Source organism: Schistocerca serialis, chromosome 1, assembly GCF_023864345.2.
Source record: "Schistocerca serialis cubense isolate TAMUIC-IGC-003099 chromosome 1, iqSchSeri2.2, whole genome shotgun sequence".
NCBI classification, from domain to species: domain Eukaryota; kingdom Metazoa; phylum Arthropoda; class Insecta; order Orthoptera; family Acrididae; genus Schistocerca; species Schistocerca serialis.
In genome coordinates, this window is record NC_064638.1 from 1,075,783,082 (window position 1) to 1,075,807,080 (window position 23,999).

Below are 23,999 nucleotides of genomic sequence, written 5' to 3' on the forward strand. Positions count from 1 at the left end.
TGTTAATACGGTGTGTCAAAGTTCTCTTAGCTAGTTTTGCTGGGTTTTTGGTAACAAAATGAGCCGTTCAGTCTCCTTTGACTCTTCATGTTTGACGTTACTATCCCATGCCTCATAAATTTTACGAGACTATATTGTAGAAATATTAACAGCTAAGATTAACAAGGATATAAGAGAAGATTCGTTTGATTTTAGGAAAGGTATACGAAGAAGAAATCATTCTTAACACTTCAGATTGCAATATACCCAAAATACATGCAACATTCGTTGACGTGGAGAAAAGGCTTTCTACACAGTAGACTGAAAGCTATTATTTGTAAAAGCAAATAACATTTGACCACACCGATGGGATGAAGAACTGATTGTCATTCCGTACAGGAACTAGTGAACAGAAATAAACGTTCACAGAACCAAGAAAGAATGTGGATTAAGGAGGGGCACCTCACAAGGCGTTTTATTTAATTTGTTTATAGAAATAAAATATAAACTGCTGAAAATCATGCAATAAGAAGAAGAAATAATAGGAGCCAAATACACTGCATTAAATTTTCAGATGTTAGTAGTAATAAAAGAACATTGATCATGTGTTATGTATGCACTGTACTGCCAAAAGTTATGGACGTACACAGAAAAAATGATGGTGATAAATTTGATAGGCGAGTGGTGGTAATCGTTAAAGTATAAAACAAAGCTTTGAAGGAAGCAAAAGAATTCTGTTGCTTGAGCAATACAGTGTGTAGCGGCTACGAAAATTACAGCAAATATCTCAATGACTATACAAGCCTAGAGAAATAAAAGTGATCCATTAACTAGTAATCTTCTTAATGTAGAAATAAATAATTAATTTTTCTTTGCAAACCCGGAATGTAAAGAGAGATACAACATCCGAAAAATGATTGTAAACTTCCGAAGCTGATTTCTTTCGAGTGTTGAAAGCCATGGTCGTGGAAGGTGATATCTCAAGCGATAGGGCAAGAAACTAGAAATAAGAGATGTGTCTATGCAAAAAGGTGTATCTATGCAAAAAGAAAAACTAAAGTACTTGGACACAAAATTCGTCACAAAGAATCTATGAAGATCATCATTCAAAGTAAAATCTTTGAGTTTCGCAGTTGTTCTGTAATTACATCTACATTGATAAAGCAACCTGACCGAAACAATATCCGCAGATTAATATGTTAACTCGGAATCTAGACTGTTATTTAAATTTCCTGCCATGTTTCTCCCTATCTCTGAACCTGCCTAACGATCAGGGACATGGTTTAAGTTCCATAGGTACATTTCTCCGAGCTGCAGAAATCTGCGAATATTTTGCGTCGCTTCGAGAATCACACGCGCTGAGAACTACACGTATATTAACCACTTTTGGTCTGGTACTCTGATCCGTTTCATGTAGTTTTCGGCTTTTCCGGGCGTTTACGCAAATAATGGTTCAAATGGCTCTGAGCACTATGCGACTTAACTGCTGAGGTCATCAGTCGCCTAGAACTTAGAACTACTTAAACCTAACTAACCTAAGGACATCACACACATCCATGCCCGAGGCAGCATTCGAACCTGCGACCGTAGCGGTCGCTCGGTTCCAGACTGTAGCGCCCAGAACCGCACGGCCACTCCGGCCGGCCGCAAATAATGAATCGATTTCCTACGTACTTTGTCGAACAACAAGTCATACTCTTTTACCAGCGTGGCAGGGAGAAAAATTGTGCAGAAGACTACTGGAGTAATGCTGGTGCAAAGCGACGTATCAGTACCGCTAAAATCACAATGACTTTATGCGCTCTGTGCTCTCTCTGATTCTGTAAGGTTTGTTTCAACAATGCCACTGCTGATTCTTTCCCCGCCTGACAACTCCTGTGTGTCTAATTACCCAAATATCGAACGTTGATTGAAATTGAAAGCTTTAAGTATCAGGAAGGGAAAAAACCAGAGTGGCCAATATCTGAATTATTAGTCGATTTTGCTACTTACAAGGATTTTATGCACTTGAATTGAGCAGTATTCCTGGAAATAGGATCTATTTTGCTCCTCGTTGTTTCACTTTTGCCGTTGTTACCATAATTTATACCAGCTTGACATTTTAATACCACGTGTCCCTTGTTTCATTACTTTTAATGACCTGTTGATAAATATATAAAATAAATAACAAGTATTTCAAGACCCTTAAAGTGTAATTTCAGCAATGTACACGGCTAGAATCATTTTCGGAAACTTTCTGCCGGTCAATATATCTTACGCTTAAATGCTTGTTTGCTAACTTTCATGCACCTAAGGCGTACAACGAGTTATTGACTGATAGCTACAATATAATTGTTCACCATGCTGGAGATATAATGGACGTCGTTTTATTTTCTTACAAATTGCGTTTTGGTCAATTTGTGGAGTTTGCCTCAGACATTCTTTTTCTTTCTCTTCAGTGCAGTGAGGTCATAGAAAAGTGCGTTCCTTTCGAGAGCAAGTCATGTGTTCCATTTTGTGAATCAAAGAAAATTAAACACAGGTAATTAAAATGAGCAGGCAATAGGAACTTACAGAGAGGCGGGAACAACTGTGGGCGCAGTTATAACGAAATGAAGGGACTGCCCTCTGAATCTAAAGCACGTAAGAAAAAGAGACGCTCATTAAAAATCATGAGAAGAAATTCTTGGTACTATGATGTGGGTCCCCACAGGTCACATACTCTTTACGATGCGCCTACAGAAAATTAACGTTGTCTCATCGAGTTTCCATAATACGTTCTGCAAACATTGTGTGTGCTCCGTTAAAAGTCAAGCACACATATTACTGCTGCGTCGATCAGATCCTTGCTCCGCCATATCCTCAGAAGTAGAAAAGGAAGATTAGCGCTTAATGTCCCGTCAACGACGAGGCTATTAAAGACGGAGCACAAGCTTCCTTTTGAAAGGACCGCTCTGACACTTGCCTTATGCGTTTAAGGAAAGCATGAAAAACCTAGTTCTGAATAGTCGAACAGGGATTTGAACCTGCGTCTCTCGAATGCGAGTCCATTGTTTTACCACTCCGCCACTTTGATGGATTCCGTCCGTCCGTTGGAGACAGAACACAAAACATATCTTCATCATTTCCTGATTGTGTCCGCGGCTTACGTTAATTTCCTGAAAAGAATGAGAAAATGATACCTTTCAGAAGATCGTCACACAATGAAACGTGTACACAGCGATATTGGCAAATCTGTTAAAGTATATACACATAGAAGTTTAGTGAAAACGAACAATGATTATTTCTGTTTTTTTTTTCTTTTTTATTCCTCAGGGCAAGTATCTTTCACTTTGTAGGCCGTTTTGCTTTCGTTAACCGACAGTTATAAACAATTTTTGGTAAAATACTTCAGTGACTGAAGTACTGTATCAGTAATTATTTTTATATAATCAGTCACAGTCCTTAACAAGCAGTCCATTGTGGACGGCACATTTGTTAATATGGAAAGTGAGGCAGTTGAGGAGATTATGAAATACAAGAATCTGAGGCTGAAACTTTTTAAAACTATTGCATGACTCAATTTCAACGAAGAGTGTGAAAAGGATGGACTAATTCCCAAGAGCATAAAAACTGAAATCCCATAGAACTCAAACTGTGGCAACATGATTCTTAAAAAAGCGGAGAAATTGTGGTTAAATACAGATCAAAATATTGCATGGGAAAAAAAATATTTTGACTCGGGAGTTGTACAATGTTCACGTAGAGTTAGTTTAAAATGGGCCTAGTTTTATTTCTAATTCGGTCTAGTGCAAAATGAATAGTGTTAGTAGCAAACAAGATCCGAGAAAAAGTGACTGAAGTTGTGTACTAAAAATTTTTGTATCTACTCAATCGCAGATAGTGCCAAACAAAGTTTTTGGTAACGGGCAGTTATTTAAATATGACGACCAAAACAAGAACCCTTGTGATCGGAGATCAGAAAATTCGTCTCATCTCGTCAGCACAGGGATCGAAACTAACTCTGTTCTGTTCTTAAACTGCTATGTTATTCTGATATAATTAATTTTCACTTATCTGTTGTGAAGTCAGGATGTCAGCGTTTATATATGGGAAGAGACTTTCACAAGCGACCAGGAGATATTCATTATTTTTCGCGTCATCGAGTTCATTTGCTTTTTATCTTCCAAGTTCATTCGTTAATGCGGCATTATTTCTGTATGATACGGTTTTGGATCGTCGACCCCCAGTTCTGACCCGTGGACGCTTGATGAGAAACTATCATAAAAACGTAACGTGGCGGTAAAGAAAGGTGTAGGTATATAAAGAAATGAAATGTCATTGTTTATTTATTGACAGGTGAGATGGAGCCGTATGTTTCGATATCAAATGCTAGACAAATGCAATCAATGACGGAGATCCTTCACATTGCATTTAAGATGGAGTAATAATTCATTCCCATGTCTATTATTAGATGAAAAGCAATTACGTCTGTGGAATGAGTAGGAAGAACATGGGACAGACAAAGACAGGTTGTGATTTTCAAAACGCATCGAATCCTAAAAAAAAGAGGAATAAGATTATGGTTTGGCCATCCCGTCGGCAAGAAGGTCACTAGAAACGAGGCACAAGTTCGGACCGCAGAAGGAGATCGGTTGTGTCCATTATAAAAGGAGCGATCCCGGAATTTTTCTTCAGCGATCTATGGAAGCCACAGAAAACCTAAAGCACGATAGCGGGACGGGTATTGTGCCATTGTGGCCTTCCACATCCTGTGCTCCTTATCCCATTATGTACGAGTCATCTTGCGCAAAATGTTTTGAACTTACAGGAACGTATTTACCAGAGGAAAAGGTCTGCAAACTGAAATTCTGATTGCCAGAGACTATAATTAATAAATCTGTGGATCTGATTCAGTATTAAATTGAAGACATGGAACTGCAGTTTCCCAACTTTCATCGTCAACGCAGAAGGCAAGCAGTTTAAATTGCATTGGAGACAGAACAGAAGCTTCGTAATTTCTCTATTTCAATTCAGAAATAAGCTGTAAATACAGTACAGCGTAAACTCTACCCACTGGGACTGCCTCCGCCCCAGCACATGTCTCCACACACGAATAAAAACTCAGACACACTCAAAATTTGTAAAACAATTATCATAAGTTTCCACTAATAAAGCTATGTGGCTCAGTCTGTGGCAAGCGATAAATTCAGGCAAGTTTTTTATGGTCTTATTCGTATGTGAAGAAGTGCATGACATGTGACGATGTGATTGTATTATTTTTTTACCTGGACGATGGTTAGTGACCGGAAACAATCGTAACAAATAAGTATTACAAGACAAAATTGAGTCATGCGTTTTTTCAAAGATTTTCGGATCGCCATGCAATTCTACAGCTTTAGATCTTCCAAGATTTTTTTTTTATTATTGAGGTTAATGCTCTCATGACAAAGGCCAATGGTTATTTCTCTGCGCCGTCCTTGCTCTTCTGATTTAAAGTTTCGCCTCTAATGATTTTACTATCTCTGAAAATTTAAAGACTGACCTCCCTCGTTTTCTTCATTCTTTTCCAAAGTATAAAAGCGCTAAGTACCAAATATTCTACGTAAAACACTGGTATCGCTACCTGACCATGAAACAGATATATTGATGTTGAGATCTCAGCCATTTTTAACAAATTTATCGACAAAGAGAACTGTGGAGCGCTGAGGTGAGTAGGCCCAGGTCAAAGTATGCGCGCGTTGATCTCTTGTACCACGCATGCAAGGTGACCTCGGAAAAAGTCTAACCCTTACCTTATCTCACCGTTTGTTACTAATTTAATTAAATGTGTTGTTGACTGGAGGAAAGAGCGACGGAGGTGATGGAGAAGACGGCAGTACATGCTCCTTAAATGCAAGCTGAGTAAGACGACGCTGTGCAAATTAGAGGAAGAGGAACGTTTCGGCATTTGGAGTAGAATTTGATTACGTTTCTCAAAGCGAAGTAGCAATGGGCTCACAGTAAGTATTTCTTTGACGATGTGAGTAATACATATTATTAGATGGCTATTTCTGCAGTTCTGTCAGGGAACATTAACTTTGCGGAACTCTTGCGTACTTTTAACGCACACACTTATACCACAAACATAGCTAAGAAACCTTAGAAAAATTATCCTTTCCAGGCCATTCGGTTTTAAAAGTCGCCAGACTAGAGGAGTGTTCTTTCATGAACAACAAAACAGTTGCGAAGATGACACAACCTCTTTCTTCCGCAAAATGGTCGTTTAGGACCATAAAAATCAACACTCGCTGTTCTTTCTTTTAGTCCAGTATTTTTTCATGTCATACTGGTGAGACAGTTTCCGGTTTTCCATCCATATCGCTTGTTTTAACCTCTGTTCTTCCTCGAAAGTGTTCGTGTTACTTTCTTGCTTGCATCTTCTCCCTGTAAATCTGACAATCTTAATTCCTTAAGATCTTCTTTGGTTTGTTTGTAACAGTTGGGATTAATAATGTTATTTTTGAAAATTGCATAATTCTGATGGGCTATCCTGTCTGGGCCTATTGTTCCTAAGTTTTCCTTTGAGCTGAATTTTTCGCATACGCAGTGCAATTGTGATTTTGTGGGCTTGCCTATTACTTTTCTGATTAGGTTTTGGGAGGCGTAATCCATTTTTTAACTTCGGATGATTGTTCTCACAACTTCACGTTTTATTTGCTTCAAACTGCTATTGTAATATTTTGTGTTCAAGAGTATCTCTGATACATAGAGTGCTTCTGGTTTGATCAGTGTTGTATAATGGTAGTCCTGCAGTTCTAGGGACTACATTTTTTACTTTAAAAGTTTTTTTGTTAACTTAAAGGGTGGTTTTGTGCTCTGAACTTCGGATTCGAGGACTTTATTTTCTTTACAATTTTTAGTGACCTATTTCACTCAAGTTACATTCTCTAACATTGAATACTTTCTTATTATCAATTTTGAGCTCACCCAGTGCTTCTTTTACATCAAATGTTGTTTTTCTTTATTCTTCGAAATGTCATCTGTAATGGCTAGAGAACCTAACTCTATATTTCTAGTAGGTGTGTCTGTGTATGTATTGTTCTACATTTTCTTCAAGGGCACAGATGAAGAGTACAGGGAACAGGTGATCCACTCATCGTACTGTTGTGTCAGTTTAAATTCTTTGCTCAGTTCTCCTCTGGATTTTACCTTTGATTGTGTTTATGTTAGCATTTCCTCTATGATGAAACTCAGTGGCACATTAGAACTGTGTGCCCAACCGGGGTTTATACCCGGGACCTTTGCCTTTTGAGTGAAAGTGCAATAATGACTGAGCTAACTAAGTACGATTCACGACCTGCCCTCACAGCTTTACGGATAACTCAGCCGGTAGAACACCTGCCTGCGAAGGACAAAGGTTCCAGTTTCGCGTCCCGGTCCGACATAGAGCTTTAATCTGCCAGGAAGCTTTTAATTGGCGCACACTCCACTTCCTTTATGTCGTTTGCTGTAGGTATATTACAGTTTGTCCCAAAAATAATGACTCGATTTTAAATAGAATTATTTATTAGGAAAAAGGGCTTAACACCAACAAATTGCATACTAAATTGCTCAGAAAAGACAGAAGTTTATAAAAATCCATCATAAATGTTCAATATGTTCTCCACTGGCTGCACGGATGACATTTAGTCAATAGCCAAATTCATCCCAAACTGAGCGTAAAGTGTCTTCTGTCACTGAAGCTGCAGCAGCTGATATTCCGCTTTTTAGTTCATCAGTTTCATGAGGTAAGGGAGGAACGTAAACACATTGTTTAACATATCCACACAGGAAGAAATCACATGGTGTGACTGATGACCTCAGCTGTTAAGTCCCATAGTGCTTAGAGCCATTTTTGAAATCACATGGTGTTAAGTCAGGGGGCCCAGGAGGCCAAGAGTGTAAAACCTGGTCTCGCGGTCCTGTGCGCCCTATCCAATGTTGAGGCACGTTGGCATTGAGGAAACTGCGCACGTTGTTGTGCCAGTGCGGTGGTGCTCCATCTTGCTGATAGAGGAAATTGTCAGAGTCAAGTTGTGGGAATAACCAGTACCGTAGAATTGCAAGATATGATTGTCCTGTTACGGTTTCTTCCTCAAAAAAGTAGGGTACATGAAACTTACTTTGCGAAACAGTACAAAAAACATTCACTTTTGGTGAATCACGTTCGTGTTCAATTGTTTCATGAGGATTTTCGAGCCCCCATATATGCACATTATGACAGTGGACCTTACCGCTAATATGGAAAGTTGCCTCATCGCTGAATATCAACCGTGACATAAAAGTCCACTTGCTTCACTTTGTCAGTATCTCGAAGAGCTTGTACCAGTTGTAATCGGCATGGTTCGAGGGCCAAACGACGCCGTAACACACGCCACAATGTCATGCGCGGTAACCCAGGTGCTTGGCTAGCACGACGCGTAGACTTGCGGCGGCTCCGCTCAAATGCTTCCACTGTTTGTTCAGGAGCGCGTGCCCGGCCAGGACTTTTGCCTTTACACAGGCACCCTGTTTCTTCAAACTGTTTATACGACCGTCGAATGTTCTTTGGTGATGGTCGTTTAGCACGAAAACGAATATGAAACGCCCGCTGAACTGCGATCACTGATTGAGTACGACTAAATTCATAACACAATACGCCGGCCGTAGTAGCCGAGGGGTTCTAGGCGCTACAGTCTGGAACCGCGCGACAGCTACGAACGCAGGTTCGATTCCTGCCTCGGGCACGGATGTGTGTGATGTCCTTAGGTTAGTTAGGTGTAAGTAGTTCTAAGTTCTAGGGGACTGATGACCTCAGAAGTTAAGTCCCATAGTGCTCAGTGCCATTTGCCCCATAATACAATACGCCTTCTGTTGCGCGGACGCCATATTACGCGAGACTGGCTGCACGCTCCACGGCATCGCTTGTAGCGACATCTAGCGGATTTTTTCTGAAACTCTAGGCCATGCCGATTCATCTAGCGCTGTTTCAGTTACCTAGAGACATTTGTTTCAATATTACTACAAGTTAAAATCAGGTCATTCTTTTTGGGACACCCGGTATATTGGCACTAAATGCAAAAATAAACAACAAGAATTATACGGTTAACGGTATATTAGAATGTATTTAGGACCAAAATCAGTGTCAGAGACAGAATCTAAACTACGTCCTTCGCTTGACATGAAGGCGACCTAATCCCGAGACTACGTATGCCGGTCATTTAACTAGTTAATCGACTTCCATCCATGCCAATGGAACTCAAATTCCGGCTGAGAAACACAAAAGTATAGACACCCTTCGCCACTGTTGAGACAGTAACACTTTAGTGAACAAAGCTAATCGCCAGCGCAACATAACAACGAGAATCCTCTGACATGACAAATCAAATGCTAGAGGCGTAGAGCAATTCAGTTCGAGCCTTAACCTTTCGCGCAGTAGTTATTTACGATCTTCCACAGAGCTAATTACCCATACAAATACCAAGGTGGTAGCTGAGTGCACGAAGTTCCCGTACAAACACCGACGTGTTTCCACAGCGCGCTGACTGATGCTCGACGCCGGGTTCCGGCGTATAGCCAGCAGGAAGAACCCCGACGCCGGAGGCGCCCCTCGCCGTAGTAAACAAGCGGTGTAAACCGCGTGCGACGAAAATATCAATCTGGCGTCTGATCCGCCGGATTACAGCGGCCACCCCGTAAAAACAGCGCCGCCGACTTTGGCACTTCCTCAGGCCGCGGCTACCGCTTTGTTTACCTGTCAGCTTAGTGTTGATGCTCAGAGAACGAGCGAGTAACACGCGGGAAGCCGTAAACTCAGGCGTGCCAAGCCCGCTGTCCGAGAGGGACGTCACCTTTCCCCGCCGGCCAGCACTTCTCCACTCGGTCACAGGCTTGGGAGCTCAGAGTAGTTGTCGTCATCCTCCCTCGCTCACTCGCCACGATACTCCGAGTTTCAGCGCGGTCTCCTCTGCGTCGTTTGTTGACACAATACCAGTATCGTATTGATATCCAAAATACTTAAGAGTCCCTCTTTCTCTATCAAGGGGACCCTCCATACTGTAAATCAAGGATTTTGATGGGCTTCAAATATGTTGTAGAGGCACTTATCCTGAGTACCTGTCTCGGTCGTAGGTAAAGGAGGTAGCAGCTGTGATTTATTGTAACGATATTGAGAAAATTCAGACTACAAAGGTAATTGTTTACAAAACGCTAGTGCTACTATTCTAGGATATTGCTCACGTGTGTGGTACTCATCCTAATAAGGACTGCCAGGGATACTGGACGTATGCAGATACGTGCAACGTACACAATAACTAATAATATATCCAGACTCCCCTATATAATGCGGAATTGATCACTAGACGTTACGAGAGATGGATCTGCCAGTATAAAAGGAGTCAGTGAATATTTTGTTGTCAATAGAGCAGAATTGTTCGGTCACGAGTCAAGGCCGTTATTATGGCCAGAGGTGGTTGTTCTGGCTCCTGGTTTCTCAGGATCTATGCACCCAAATTGCGTGAAAGTGTAATGACTTGTCAGTTCTAGTATAATACACTCCTGGAAATGGAAAAAAGAACACATTGACACCGGTGTGTCAGACCCACCATACTTGCTCCGGACACTGCGAGAGGGCTGTACAAGCAATGATCACACGCACGGCACAACGGACACACCAGGAACCGCGGTGTTGGCCGTCGAATGGCGCTAGCTGCGCAGCATTTGTGCACCGCCGCCGTCAGTGTCAGCCAGTTTGCCGTGGCATACGGAGCTCCATCGCAGTCTTTAACACTGGTAGCATGCCGCGACAGCGTGGACGTGAACCGTATGTGCAGTTGACGGACTTTGAGCGAGGGCGTATAGTGGGCATGCGGGAGGCCGGGTGGACGTACCGCCGAATTGCTCAACACGTGGGGCGTGAGGTCTCCACAGTACATCGATGTTGTCGCCAGTGGTCGGCGGAAGGTGCACGTGCCCGTCGACCTGGGACCGGACCGCAGCGACGCACGGATGCACGCCAAGACCGTAGGATCCTACGCAGTGCCGTAGGGGACCGCACCGCCACTTCCCAGCAAATTAGGGACACTGTTGCTCCTGGGGAATCGGCGAGGACCATTCGCAACCGTCTCCATGAAGCTGGGCCGTCTTCCGCTCACGCCAACATCGTGCAGCCCGCCTCCAGTGGTGTCGCGACAGGCGTGAATGGAGGGACGAATGGAGACGTGTCGTCTTCAGCGATGAGAGTCGCTTCTGCCTTGGTGCCAATGATGGTCGTATGCGTGTTTGGCGCCGTGCAGGTGAGCGCCACAATCAGGACTGCATACGACCGAGGCACACAGGGCCAACACCCGGCATCATGGTGTGGGGAGCGATCTCCTACACTGGCCGTACACCACTGGTGATCGTCAAGGGGACACTGAATAGTGCACGGTACATCCAAACCGTCATCGAACCCATCGTTCTACCATTCCTAGACCGGCAAGGGAACTTGCTGTTCCAACAGGACAATGCACGTCCGCATGTATCCCGTGCCACCCAACGTGCTCTAGAAGGTGTAAGTCAACTACCCTGGCCAGCAAGATCTCCGGATCTGTCCCCCATTGAGCATGTTTGGGACTGGATGAAGCGTCGTCTCACGCGGTCTGCACGTCCAGCACGAACGCTGGTCCAACTGAGGCGCCAGGTGGAAATGGCATGGCAAGCCGTTCCACAGGACTACATCCAGCATCTCTACGATCGTCTCCATGGGAGAATAGCAGCCTGCATTGCTGCGAAAGGTGGATATACACTGTACTAGTGCCGACATTGTGTATGCTCTGTTGCCTGTGTCTATGTGCCTGTGGTTCTGTCAGTGTGATCATGTGATGTATCTGACCCCAGGAATATGTCAATAAAGTTTCCCCTTCCTGGGACAATGAATTCACGGTGTTCTTATTTCAATTTCCAGGAGTGTATATTTGTCCAATGAATACCCGTTTATCATCTGCATTTCTTCTTGGTGTAGCAGTTTTGATGGCTAGTAGTGTACGTACACCATGTGCATAGTTTGATAGTATATTTGTATGTTATTGTACGCTCAAAAGCTGCGTTCTTTACGGGACACCAATGGCAACCTGTTCTGCCCATTAGCAAATCCGGGAGTGCGTTGGTGCGCAGAGCGGCAGCCGGTTGGAGTGCAGTGGCGGGTGACTTGGCAGGGGCGGGTGGGTCTCGGCGCAGTTCACTCGGTCGCCGTCTGAGATCTCTCGCCTCGCCTCCCCCGCCGCCCACGCACGACGTCGCCCAGGTGAGGCGGGCTGGCGCTCCATAGACGCGGCGCTCGCAAATCCGCTGATCCCTCGCAAGGGCGGAATGTAATTCCGGCGACCCCGCGCCATCTTCCCGCCCCCCCGCGCCTCCCCTTCCTCAAACACGCACCGGGGCGCGGCTGCGCTCTCCGCCCCCCTTTTCTTCCTTTTTCCACGCAGAGAGGGCGCTACAAGGCACATGTGACGTAATAGGAAAAGAGATTGTGTTTGTGGTGCGAAGAAAAACAAAAAAATCCAATCTGTCTGTATGTCCTCGCCCTTCCCGTTCTGTGCATAGGCGGAAATGTGACAGATGGGAAGGGAAGCCGTGATCTGCAGATGCGCTAGCAGCGACACATGCTAGAACTGTCGTTTACTGTAAGTTAGTCCAACTTCATTTCAGTATAAGGCCCCAAGTCACCAGAAGAATGCTCTCGGCGATTTCTTTGAAGTTATTGGGACAGCCTATTCTTTTACATGAATCCGCATGACCCCTGCAAACATCTCGCTACATTGTTGACTAACAATCTGCTGAAATAACAAAATTCTTGTGGATTCCAGGAAACTGGAAGAAACAGTATGACATTGTTGATGCTAATAGTTTTTTTCGTAAAGATTACATATCTGGTATCTGTGTTCGGTTTAATCCGGGTAGTTTTGTGGCCAGAAGACTACGGTAAACTCATTCTGGTTCTCTTCGAAACTTCTATGTACAGGGTGATCAACAAGTCAGTATAAATTTGAAAACTTAATAAACCACGGAATACTGTAGATAGAGAGGTACAAATTGACACACATGCTTGGAATGACAGGGGGTTTTATTAGAGCAAAAAAAAAAAAAAAGTATTGCTAGACGCGTGAAAGATCTCTTGCTCGCGTCATTTGATGATGATCGTGTGCTCAGCTTCCACTTTCGTCATGCTTGGCCTCCCAGGTCCCCAGACCTCAGTCCGTGCGATTATTGGCAAGTGTCAACGTGCTGAGGAGAAAAAAACTGCACGTAGTGGTAGATATGGTACCCAGGAATAGATGCATAATTGTGTTAATCCATTGTGTCTTCCAAAATGGCGAGATCACCAGAGGAATGGCATGAAAACATCCCCCATACCATCACTCTCTTCATGATCTTCGTCCAGTTAAGCAATTTTCTCTCTAATTCCGCTGTCTAATTCAGCTAAATCAGCTATCATCCATCACGCCACGAACTAAACAGGTGAAGACTGATACACCAACGAACAGCTGGCGTGATGAAAATTACTGACCTCTTCAAACTTGTAAAATTCTGAGGAAAGGCCTCTATGAATCCAGGCTTCTCTACGAAAAATTGCTAACATCTTTGTCTCTAGACAGACTAAAATTTTGCCTTACAACCACGACTCGAATACTGATTCCTTCTTGCGACGAGCGATTAATAGCTTAGCCGAGTAGAATAGTATATTAGCGTTTGTATTCCTGTATGACGAATGTTATGTCTCTATCCAAGGATCATCTTATCCGCTGACGACACGAGGAAACAGATAGTGATATTTCGATTGTCTGAACCACGTCAGCGATGTATTAACGTACGAGTACGGATGGCACATGCTGTCTACGTATATGATATCATTTCAAAAAGTAACTGGAATTTCGTAATTACGTCTGTTGTAAGTTGTTAGTCTGATCCGCGCAATTTTTTGTTGCTGTATCAGTAAACATATCTGAAAAGTGTTTGTATACTGTTAGCGATACTGGATATTTAGTCTGTTGTCAGCTGTCAAAGAGGTTAACGTCTTTTGGTAGAATCGGTGATTATTTATTTTGTATAAAAATTTATCAGGGAACTTGTATAAAGTTTTGCTGCATCAGTTGAATAAAGCACAACAAAGTCTTAGAACTGTTCAGTATTGCTTTTTGTGTGGCAGCAACGAGTAGAGCAAGTGTTTACGAGCGGTATAAGCGTGAAGATAACGAGCAGCCTGGACGCCCCAACACATCATCAAATGACGAAAACGTCGAAAAAAAGAAATGATTGTGAACGATTTCCGAGCCATAATCAGAGAATCCAATGATGATATTGGAATATGAACTGGTTCATGCCATGGAATATTTTCAGGTGTTTTGCGTATGAAACGCATAACAGCAAAATTTTTTACACAAATTAATGAATTTCGAATAAAAACAGTGTCGAATATAGATCACTCAGGAGTCACTAGGTAAATTCAACAACGACACGTAAATACTAAAACGAGACGAAACATAGATTTGCGGTCAAGAAGTCGAAACTAATGCTCAATCGTCCCAATAGAAGCATTCTCGATCGGCTACACTCTCCGGACTGAAAAAGTTCATGAAGTACGGTTAAATGAGAAGGTTAGGCACAGGCGTCTTCCGATTTTAATGGCATACTGCACCGTGAGTTCTTGTTGCTAGGTCGAACGATCACTAACCACTTCGTCTTCCGGCCACAAGTGGCCCATCGGTACCATCCGACCGCCGTGTCATCCTCAGCTGAGGATGCCGGTAGGAGGGGCGTGTGGTCAGCACACCGCTCTCCCGGTCGTTATGATGGTTTTCTTTGACCGGAGCCGCTACTATTCGGTCGAGGAGCTCCTCAGTTGGCATCACGAGGCTGAGTGCACTCCGAAAACTGGCAACAGCACATGGCGGCCCGGATGGTCACCCATCCAAGTGCCGGCCATGCCCGACAGCGCTTAACTTCGGTGATCAGACGGGAACCGGTATATCCACTGCGGCAAGGCCATTGCCTTAACGGTCACTAAGGAGCAATACTTAAAAGTTCAACGCAGTTCGCGTGAAGCAGTCCGAAAACAAATCGTCCAGATTTGTAGCGAAATAAATCACGGTGTTTGCACTATGATAACTTACTAGTTCGTGAAAATTTGTCCAAAGACAGTACTGTAACTGTGCACCAGCATCCGTATTAGGCAAACATGGCCCCAAGTGACTTTTTCTGTTCCAAGAATTAAAGAGAGCTCTAAAGGGCCATCGTTTTACAAGCCTAGATGAGAGAGCGGGAAGCTATCCCAAAGATCGAGTTCCAGATGTATATCGGGGATAGGAAAAACTGATGTCATAACTGGATAATATAGAATTATAGATGAATAAATAGAATTCTATACAAAAAAAAAACAAAAATTCATGTTATTTTTTAAAAACACTTCGTGGAATTAATTTTAAGAACCACTGCTTCAGTCTTGAAATGGCTTTAAAACATTACTCCGGATTGTAGTGTGAATTAATACTCTTGAAAGATAACCTTGCAGAATGGGATACCCACTGAGATTACTGATAGTCTATGTCAGCTATTAACCGAATTTTTATTACAAGCAGCAATAAAGGGAAACTGTCCAACCTAGCTAAAATTATATCATTTTATTTTGCTACACTTTGAGCAGGATAGGCTGCTATAGAAATTTCACTTTGATTTAAATTTTGTTGCAACTCACCTCTGTTTTGACATCTACCCTTGCTCATCAATGTGAGTTAGCGATTGTTGTGTCAAAACTGCCCTCCCCAACCATGCTACTTCTCAAGCATCATTCTGTGTAAGTTAGTTGCTTGTTTCCAAAGCGCTGACATGTAATCGTTTCGGTACCGGTCGCGACATTAGGGAGAATTTGTTACGGGACAGAAGGACAGTTCAAAAGATGCTTTTCAAGATGGCATGGCGAAGTTGAAACACTGCGGGAACAGGCGCGTGGATAGTGCCGGTGAGTACTTTGAAAGATTCAAGGACTAAATTTCTACAAGTTGTGCATATTAAGAAATAAAGTTCAGTATATTTTGAAGAGGCGTTGATACATTAAGGAAGACTTGTAGCTATAGAAATATGACAAAAAGCACTTCATACAAAAGCGACACAGCCTCTCGAAAGGAAAAATCTTTACCTACTGCTGTCACTACTATGTCACACATGCAAGACCAAGCTGACACATGGGGATATATTTCAGTGTAGTAGACCTTCCGGTAATGAAAACTGCCGATGTGTAAAGCCGTCGCAAAGTGACAGGCCATTCGTCACACTCTGAGTGTTTTGGTGACGGCTGAAGCGCAAACAAGTTCTGATCTCCAACAATCCTTTTCTCATTTCTGCCGCTACTAAGCAGGCACCAGTGTACATTAACATGCCGATATTTTAAGCTCTTTTTTTTAAGCCATTATAACGACCATTCGTCTGGTACCCTGGCCAGCCTGACTGTGGTTTTAGGCGGGTTTCCAAGCTCGTTTAGGCAAATGCTGGCCCCAGTCTCTGTCTCGGAAAATACGATTCACAAACCGTAAAGTTACGGTAGTACACACAATAATGTTTACAAGATTCACAGGGAGGTGGTTCATTCGACTTCCTTCTTCGATGTTATTTGGCGGCTGTGGCGACAGGAAGGGCACCTCGCTACAAAGTTAAAAAGAAAAATGCCAAATCATGAAAAAGCGGACCCCGCACAACTGGTAAACGCTAGGGCAGAGAAACAGAGAGAGAGAGAGAGAGAGAGAGAGAGAGAGAGAGAGAGAGAGAGTAAGAGAAGAGAGGGAGAGAGTGAGTGAGAGAGTTTTCTACTGGTTTGATCCTATACCACATCTAATCTTATATAGGTCTAATGTTTTCGTCTCTACGTATTAGGCTCAGCGTTCTCTACAATGTGTTGTGCATATGCTTTCATCTCTACGTAACTATTACGCCCAGCGTTCTCTACAGTATGTTGTGCACATGCCAGTACCTACTTATTCTTCTCTCCAGTTGCCATTTAGCTATTCGTTGCAGATGTCCTTTTAACCTGTCTCCTCTTCGGTAAAGGTAAACAGAAACTTGATTCCGCACCTCTTTCTTTTAGCACTTATTCATTTCGTACTTCACCTGTTAACTTTATCTTTAATATTCTTCGATAGCACTATATTTCAAATATTTTCATTTCCTTCTTCCTCGACTTTCCTATGGTCCATGTCCCACATCCTTAAAAAGCATTGAACCATATGTGTTCTTTCAGGAACCCCTTCCACATTTTCATATTTGGTATGAATACAGCCCTTCTCCTGAAGAAATCTTTCGTTGTCAGTATCAAAACTACTACTGAGATCGTCCTTGCTTCAGCCACATTGTAGAGTCTTGTTTCCTGGAAAGAAGAACTGTTTTACTTCTTCTCTATAGTGTCGTTCTCAGTGTCGTTGTTAAACAAGTCGTTATTGGTCTTTCGAATACTCATCATCGCATCCATGTTTGCTTTATCTTCAAGCCATATTCTGTACTAAGTATAGGCGGTCTTTTGGTTTACTCATCAACAGACTGGAGCGGGGTTTGGTGGAATATCCATCACAAATTCCTGCCACCAGAGATCAAATGAAATTGGTTGGATGTAATCTGTAGGAAAGTTCCAAGAAGAAAGGAGTTACGCAATATAAATATAACAACAGATCTTCTCTACAGAAATGGTCATCTACAGGATACCGTCGCACATAGATCCATTTGTTCTGATAAAAATGCAGTTTGGTCGTGGACGAGGAAGAAACTGTCTTTAATTATCAGAAGGAACTCCACCGCCATAGATTTGAATGTCATTTTCCAACCAGACTGATTCATATTCCGAGGAACCAAACACAGGTCTATCTTCCGTATGTGGCTCATTTCACTCACCATTGTATAACCACAGCCACTCCGGCATCAGTATCATTGGATCGTGCGACAAAGATGTGGCGGTTGAGCGGTTACGAAAGGTTTTAATCATCCCTGTTGTTTTGTACTGACGAAATATCCAAAGAGGAACCCCAACGTTCTTGGAGTGCTAGTGGTCTTTATTAACCGAAAGGAATATCGCAATACCAGAGTTTCCCCTCTCATTTTCAACAAGAAGAATTATTTCAAGGATTAAGATTAAAAATGAAAAAGAAGAGAACAAAATGAAGAAAAATTGGAGACTAGCGTGAGAAGTTAGCCATAGAACGCAGCGTTGAAGAGAGGCACCATGGGCTACTAGGAGGAAAAAATGTTTGCAATCTGAAACTTTGCAAGATCGAACTCTGATCAGACCTTGAAATTTTTCAGTTGTCCTTTGCCCTTATGAAGATGTGAAGATGTGCCCATAACGGCACGTTATTCAAGTTCCTTATTAAAGTATCTCGTTTCTCAGGCACACGCAAAACGCCGAAGTGGCGTCCATTTAAGAGACTTGGATCAGGCGGCTTATCATCCCTCTCGAAGGACTCTCAGTCAGTCACGCCATATGAAAATAAGCGTCTGCCGAAATTTGCCCAAGCGAAAGTCAGCTTTCGAAATTGTCAATTTTTGTATTAGTTGAGTGTAAGATCGTGTCGTGTCCCAGGAAATAAAACTGACAGGCAGTACCGAAGCTGACCGTGCATTTAATGTTTAACAGTTATCCAGTCAGTACCTTTAGTTGGCAGATTCCTGTTATACCTTAAGGCTAAGCATACTTCATTAGTACATCGAAAGTTTAGTTTTTTATATTATTTATGTGAACTAAAATGATCCTCGTATCATTGATTTGGTACGTTATTGTGTACTCATGGCAACTGGGCTACAGAAGTATGACTCTATAGCTGGACGTCGCACTGGTTTACACCCCATGTACATTAAGAAAGTCCAAACACCTTTTCGACCTCGATATTTATCATTTTTTGCTCTCTTCCTGCTAAAACTTGGGCCCACAAATGATGTGCAGATGAATACATCTACCTTAAAGCATGACTATGTTCTTGATACCCTATTACAATCGCTTTACTATGTAAAACAGAACGAACTCTCATTAAGGCTAGGCGGGTCAAACACAAACGTACTGTTTTAGATTACGATGTGCTGCAGGCGACGGATCTTTTCTTGCAACTTTTTATTTTTTCACCGTGCTGGGTGTTGTAACAGTCACTCTGTAGCTTGTAAAGTACCATAAAAGAAAGAGACAGAGAAAAGATCGGGTATAATAAAGGTTCGTATGCCTCAGGACAGCAAAACAACGTCGAAACCGCCACCGTGACAAGAAACCAGTATAATTTCCCATGAATGTACTGATAACCAAATAGTTAGCGTTTACTAAAGCAATTTGTTTCTCCTTGCATTTGGCAATTCTAAATCTGAGGTTGAGCAAAACAAGATAATTATTTCTAGGAGAGCGTGAGATTTCCATATGAATAGCAAGGTCTGCCCCATATTCCAGAAGGTGGCAAGTACCCCCTTCTGCCCCCCTTCTTCCCCTTCCATTGTTGACTCCTATGCGTACGAAAACTTATCTTAGTGCCAAGTATGCTTCCCATTTCTGTCAACAGGTATACATTCGTTTTCCTTCCATTCGGCCAGAAAGGCTATGGCGTCTGCGGATCCTATCATTTGTATCTGTTCTCCGTAAACTGTTAGTCCTCTTCCGAAATTTTCTTCTCTTCCTTCATTGCTCCTTCGTCGTACAAGTTGAACAACAGTGGTGACAAGCGACAGCCATACTTTAAACCCTTCTTAACCCGAGATTGTCTTTCTTCACCTTTCACTTGAGCTTTGTACCTTTCACTGCCTAAGGCTTTCCCGAGATCGACAAATGCTAGGAATGCATCGTTCCATTTCTTCAATCTACCTTTTATTATGTCTTGTGCATGGTGCCCTGTTGCTGTGTAGACCCAACAAACTGTATAAAAAGCATACTATAGTTATAATAGTTTGTCAGAGATGTTTTCTAACAGAATGTATAGAACTGTCAAAGCTCACAAATGCGACCATTCAGGAATACATAAAATTAAATGCAGTGACTGTAACATGTTCTACATCGGACAAACAGTAAAATATGCAAAGAACATACAAACAAAAGCGAAAACAACTTCTACACATTTAGTAAGTATCTTCAAGAAAATCAACATCGTACAGTAGACATATGCACTAATCTTTCCATTCTTCATAGAGACGAGAAAGGAAGCTACATGGACATCTCAGAGGAAATATAAATGCATACACATTTGAAATAAAACTAAATAACATTTTAAACAAACAAACAGAACTTAGAAACAAACAAAAATGTTTTGAGAAGTCTGGAAAAATTCTTATCAGTAATAAATAATTCAGAGCAGAAGACTATCCTCAATTTTACATATTACACTACATTAGAGTACTTTAATACCTGTTCCGTAGATCAGAAATACGACATTTCGTAATGATGTCGAATGTGTCAGTTTAACATATTTTCTTTGTGCAGTATATTTTTTTTTACAATTATTATTTCATAAGTAAAAATCCAACTGTTGAGTAGAAGGAGTTTTCATTCATAAATTCTTTTAATTTGTTTTTAAATGTTGGTTGGCTATATGTCATACTTTTGATGCTATTTGGCGAATGACCAAAGATTTTTGTGGCAGCATAATTCAGCCCTCTTTTCTGTGCCAAAGTCAGATTTAAGCCACAGTAGTGAAGATCATCCCTTATTCTAGTGTTGTAGTTATTCACTTCGCTAGTGATGGGTTATTAATGACATCTTTCATATGTGAATATATGTATTGCGAAGGTACTGTGGATATCCTGAGTTCCTTAAATAAATGTCTGCAAGGTGATCTTGGGTGGCTTCAGCTATTATTCTTTACACACGTTTGCGCAATGAATACTTTTTCTCTGAATGGTGAATTAGCCCAAAATACGATGCAATATGAAAACAGTGAATGAAAACAGGCATAGAAGGCTAATTTACTGATATCTTTATCACCAAAATTTGCAGTAACTGTAATAGCATCAGTAGCTGAACCTAACCATTTCAGCAGATCATTAATGTGTTTCTTCCAATTCAATTTATCATCAATGCACACAACCAGAAATTTTGAATATTCTGCAATAGCAACAGACTTATTCTCAAACTCTATATTTATCAATGGTGTTATGTTATTTGCTGTACAGAATTGTAAGAACTGTGTTTTCTCAAAATTTAGAGAGAATCAAATTGCAGAGAACCACTTAATAATTTTCTGGAAGACATTGTTTACAATTTCCTCAGCTGATTCTTGTTTCTATGATTACTATACTTGTATCATCAGCAAAAAGAACTAGCTTTGCATCTTCATGAGTAGCAAGTCATTAATATACATTCAGAACAATAAGGGATCCAAGACTGAACCCTGTGAGATACCATTCTTGATACCTTCCCAGTTAGAGGACTTTGCTGATTTTTGCGAACTATTTGTAATGTTAAGTTCAACCTTCTGCATTCTTCCAGTTAAATATGAATTAAACCATTTGTGCACTGTCCCACCTATACCACAATACTTAAGCTTATCTAGACGAATTTCATGATTCACACAGACAAAAGCCTTTGAGAGATCATAGAATATCCCAGTGAGTGATGCTCAGTTATTCAGAATATTTAATATTTGATCAGTGAAAGGATATATAGCATTTTCTGTTGAAAAGCCTTTCTGAAAGCCAAATTAACATTACTTCAGTTTTACAAATGTGTGATGCTACTCTTGAATACATTACCTTTTCAAGGATTTTGGATGAAGCTGTCAGAAATGAGACTTGGCAGCAGTTGCTAGCATCAGATCTATCCCCTTTTTGAAGGCAATGGTTTAACAACAGCACATTTCAGTCTACATGGAAAAAATGGCCTGTTCCAGTGAGCTACTACAAATGTGGCTGAGAAACCTAATTATCTGCTGGGAAAAAGCTTTTCATACTTGTGTGCCATCAATTCTATGTGAGGTTTTACTTTTGAGTGAATTTAGTATTTTCCTAATATCAGTAGGAGACGTGGGTTGAATTTCAATTTTATGGAATTGCATAGATATTGCTTCTTCCACATACTGCCTTGCATTTTCTAATGAGTAGCTGGATCCTATTTTCTCTACAACACTTAAAATGATTATTAAAAATGTTTTCTACTTGTGACGTTTTGTTAAAATTTTCATTGAGTTTGACGGAAATGCAGTCTTCCTGTGCTCTCAGTTGCCCTGTTTCCTATTTAACAATATTCCAAACTGTTTTAGTTTTGTCATCAGAGGTGCTAATCTTAGACATAATGCTCATACTTGTGGACTTTCTAGTATCTTTTCTTAATACAGTGCAGTAATTTTTATGTTTCACTGTTTCTGGATCATTACCCCTTCTAGCTACATTTCTGTTTTCTGTTTACAATATGTTTTTATCCCTTTAGTAAGCCAGGAATTTTTAGAAGATTTCTTTCAATTACGTTTCTCTGTTTCCTTAGGGATACAGTATTAAAATATGCTCACAAAGGTATCATGAAATAAGTTAAATTTCAAATCAGCTCATGTTCCTTGTACGCCTCATCCCAGTTTAACTGTTGCAAGCTTTCCCTAAAATTTGCAATTGTTAAACAGTTAATTGAATGCACTATTCTGGAGGACAGTTTTGCATTATTATATGGAGCTATGTCATATACTGTAATTAGCTGTACATCATGACCAGACAGACCATTCCTTACAGGAAAAGTTTTTATTAGATTAAATTTATCTGAGTCTATAAAAACATTATCTATCAGTGTACTGTTTTCCTGTACCACCTGTGCAGGAAAATCAATAACTGATGTTAAATTGAAAGAACCAAGTAATACTTCAAGGTCAAATTTTCTATCGGGCTATTTCAGAAGATTTGCACTGAAATCCTCGCAAACAATAATTTGGTTCCCTGTGTATGACAGATAGCACAACAAAGAATCCAAGTTTTTAAAAAATTGTTGAAAATTTCCCAGTGGGGACCTATAAACAGCTACAGTTATAAAAGTACCATTATTTAGTCTAAGCTGACATTCATCTGCTCCTATGTGTTGTTCTATCCAAAATTTATAAGTTTCGAAATTTTTCATACTATGACTAATTATAACATATGTGGCAACTCCTCCTCTCTCCATAGTGTCTCTACTTACTTGTACTGAAGGCTTATATCGGCCTATATTTACCTTTTCCATACTTATGATTATATGATGTTCAGGCAGGCAGAGTACATCTTTTGCAGCCTCAGTTTCTAAATCTTATAAACAAACAAGAAGCTGATCTACTTCGTTTTATAATCCCCTGATATTCTGATGCAATATACTAACTCTTTTTTTCACTGAACTTTTATGAGAATCTTGTGGTATTTTAACATCTCTATTACCTGCCTGTCTGAGCTTCTCATTAAGTTTAATTTCATTCGATATTGAAGCAGAAGAGGTACTCGCATGAGTTTCAGCACCTCCCTCAAAGGTTTTGCCATCATTCCAGGTAGTTTACCCTTTCCTTTCCTATTGAGATAAAGGACATGTCTTGTGAAGTCCCACCAACCAATATCATCAACAGAATCAAACCTACTCCTGACAAAGTAACTGCCTGAAGTTCCGTATTGACCCTACTGACAAAGCTGTTCATTTGGGGCCGATCATACCGCATGAAAGCAGAATCCAAGCCAACACTTGTATGTTTCGTCGCAGATGCTATTTTTGCCAGGTCACCCTCAATATTGTAGCCCTGATCCCTATCAACACTGTTTCCTGCTCTACCCACTATCACTACATGACCCTGCTTTGTAAAGCATAAAACGTGGTTCATCTGGAAAGGCTCTGTAGACGTTCATTTGTGGTACTGACGAGCAGAGTCCAGCCTTCGTCACCCATGAACAGCAGTGGGCGTGAGTGCTTGAACCAGTCGCCTGCTGAGGATATCCACAGGCAGCAACGTTCGCTGAACGGCCATTGAGGATACAGACGCTGTTGGTAGCTCCTTGGTTCATCTGGGTGGTCAGTTACTCAACAGATGGACGTCTGTTTGCCCGTGCATACATCTACATCTACCTCTACATTTATACTCCGCAAG

General features: G+C 41.4%; 1 pseudogene; it reads right to left on the minus strand.

Moving 5' to 3' along the window:
• Nucleotides 1-14,848: 14,848 nt before the first annotated feature.
• LOC126419802 (5S ribosomal RNA) lies at nucleotides 14,849-14,966 on the minus strand (annotated as a pseudogene).
• Nucleotides 14,967-23,999: the final 9,033 nt, after the last annotated feature.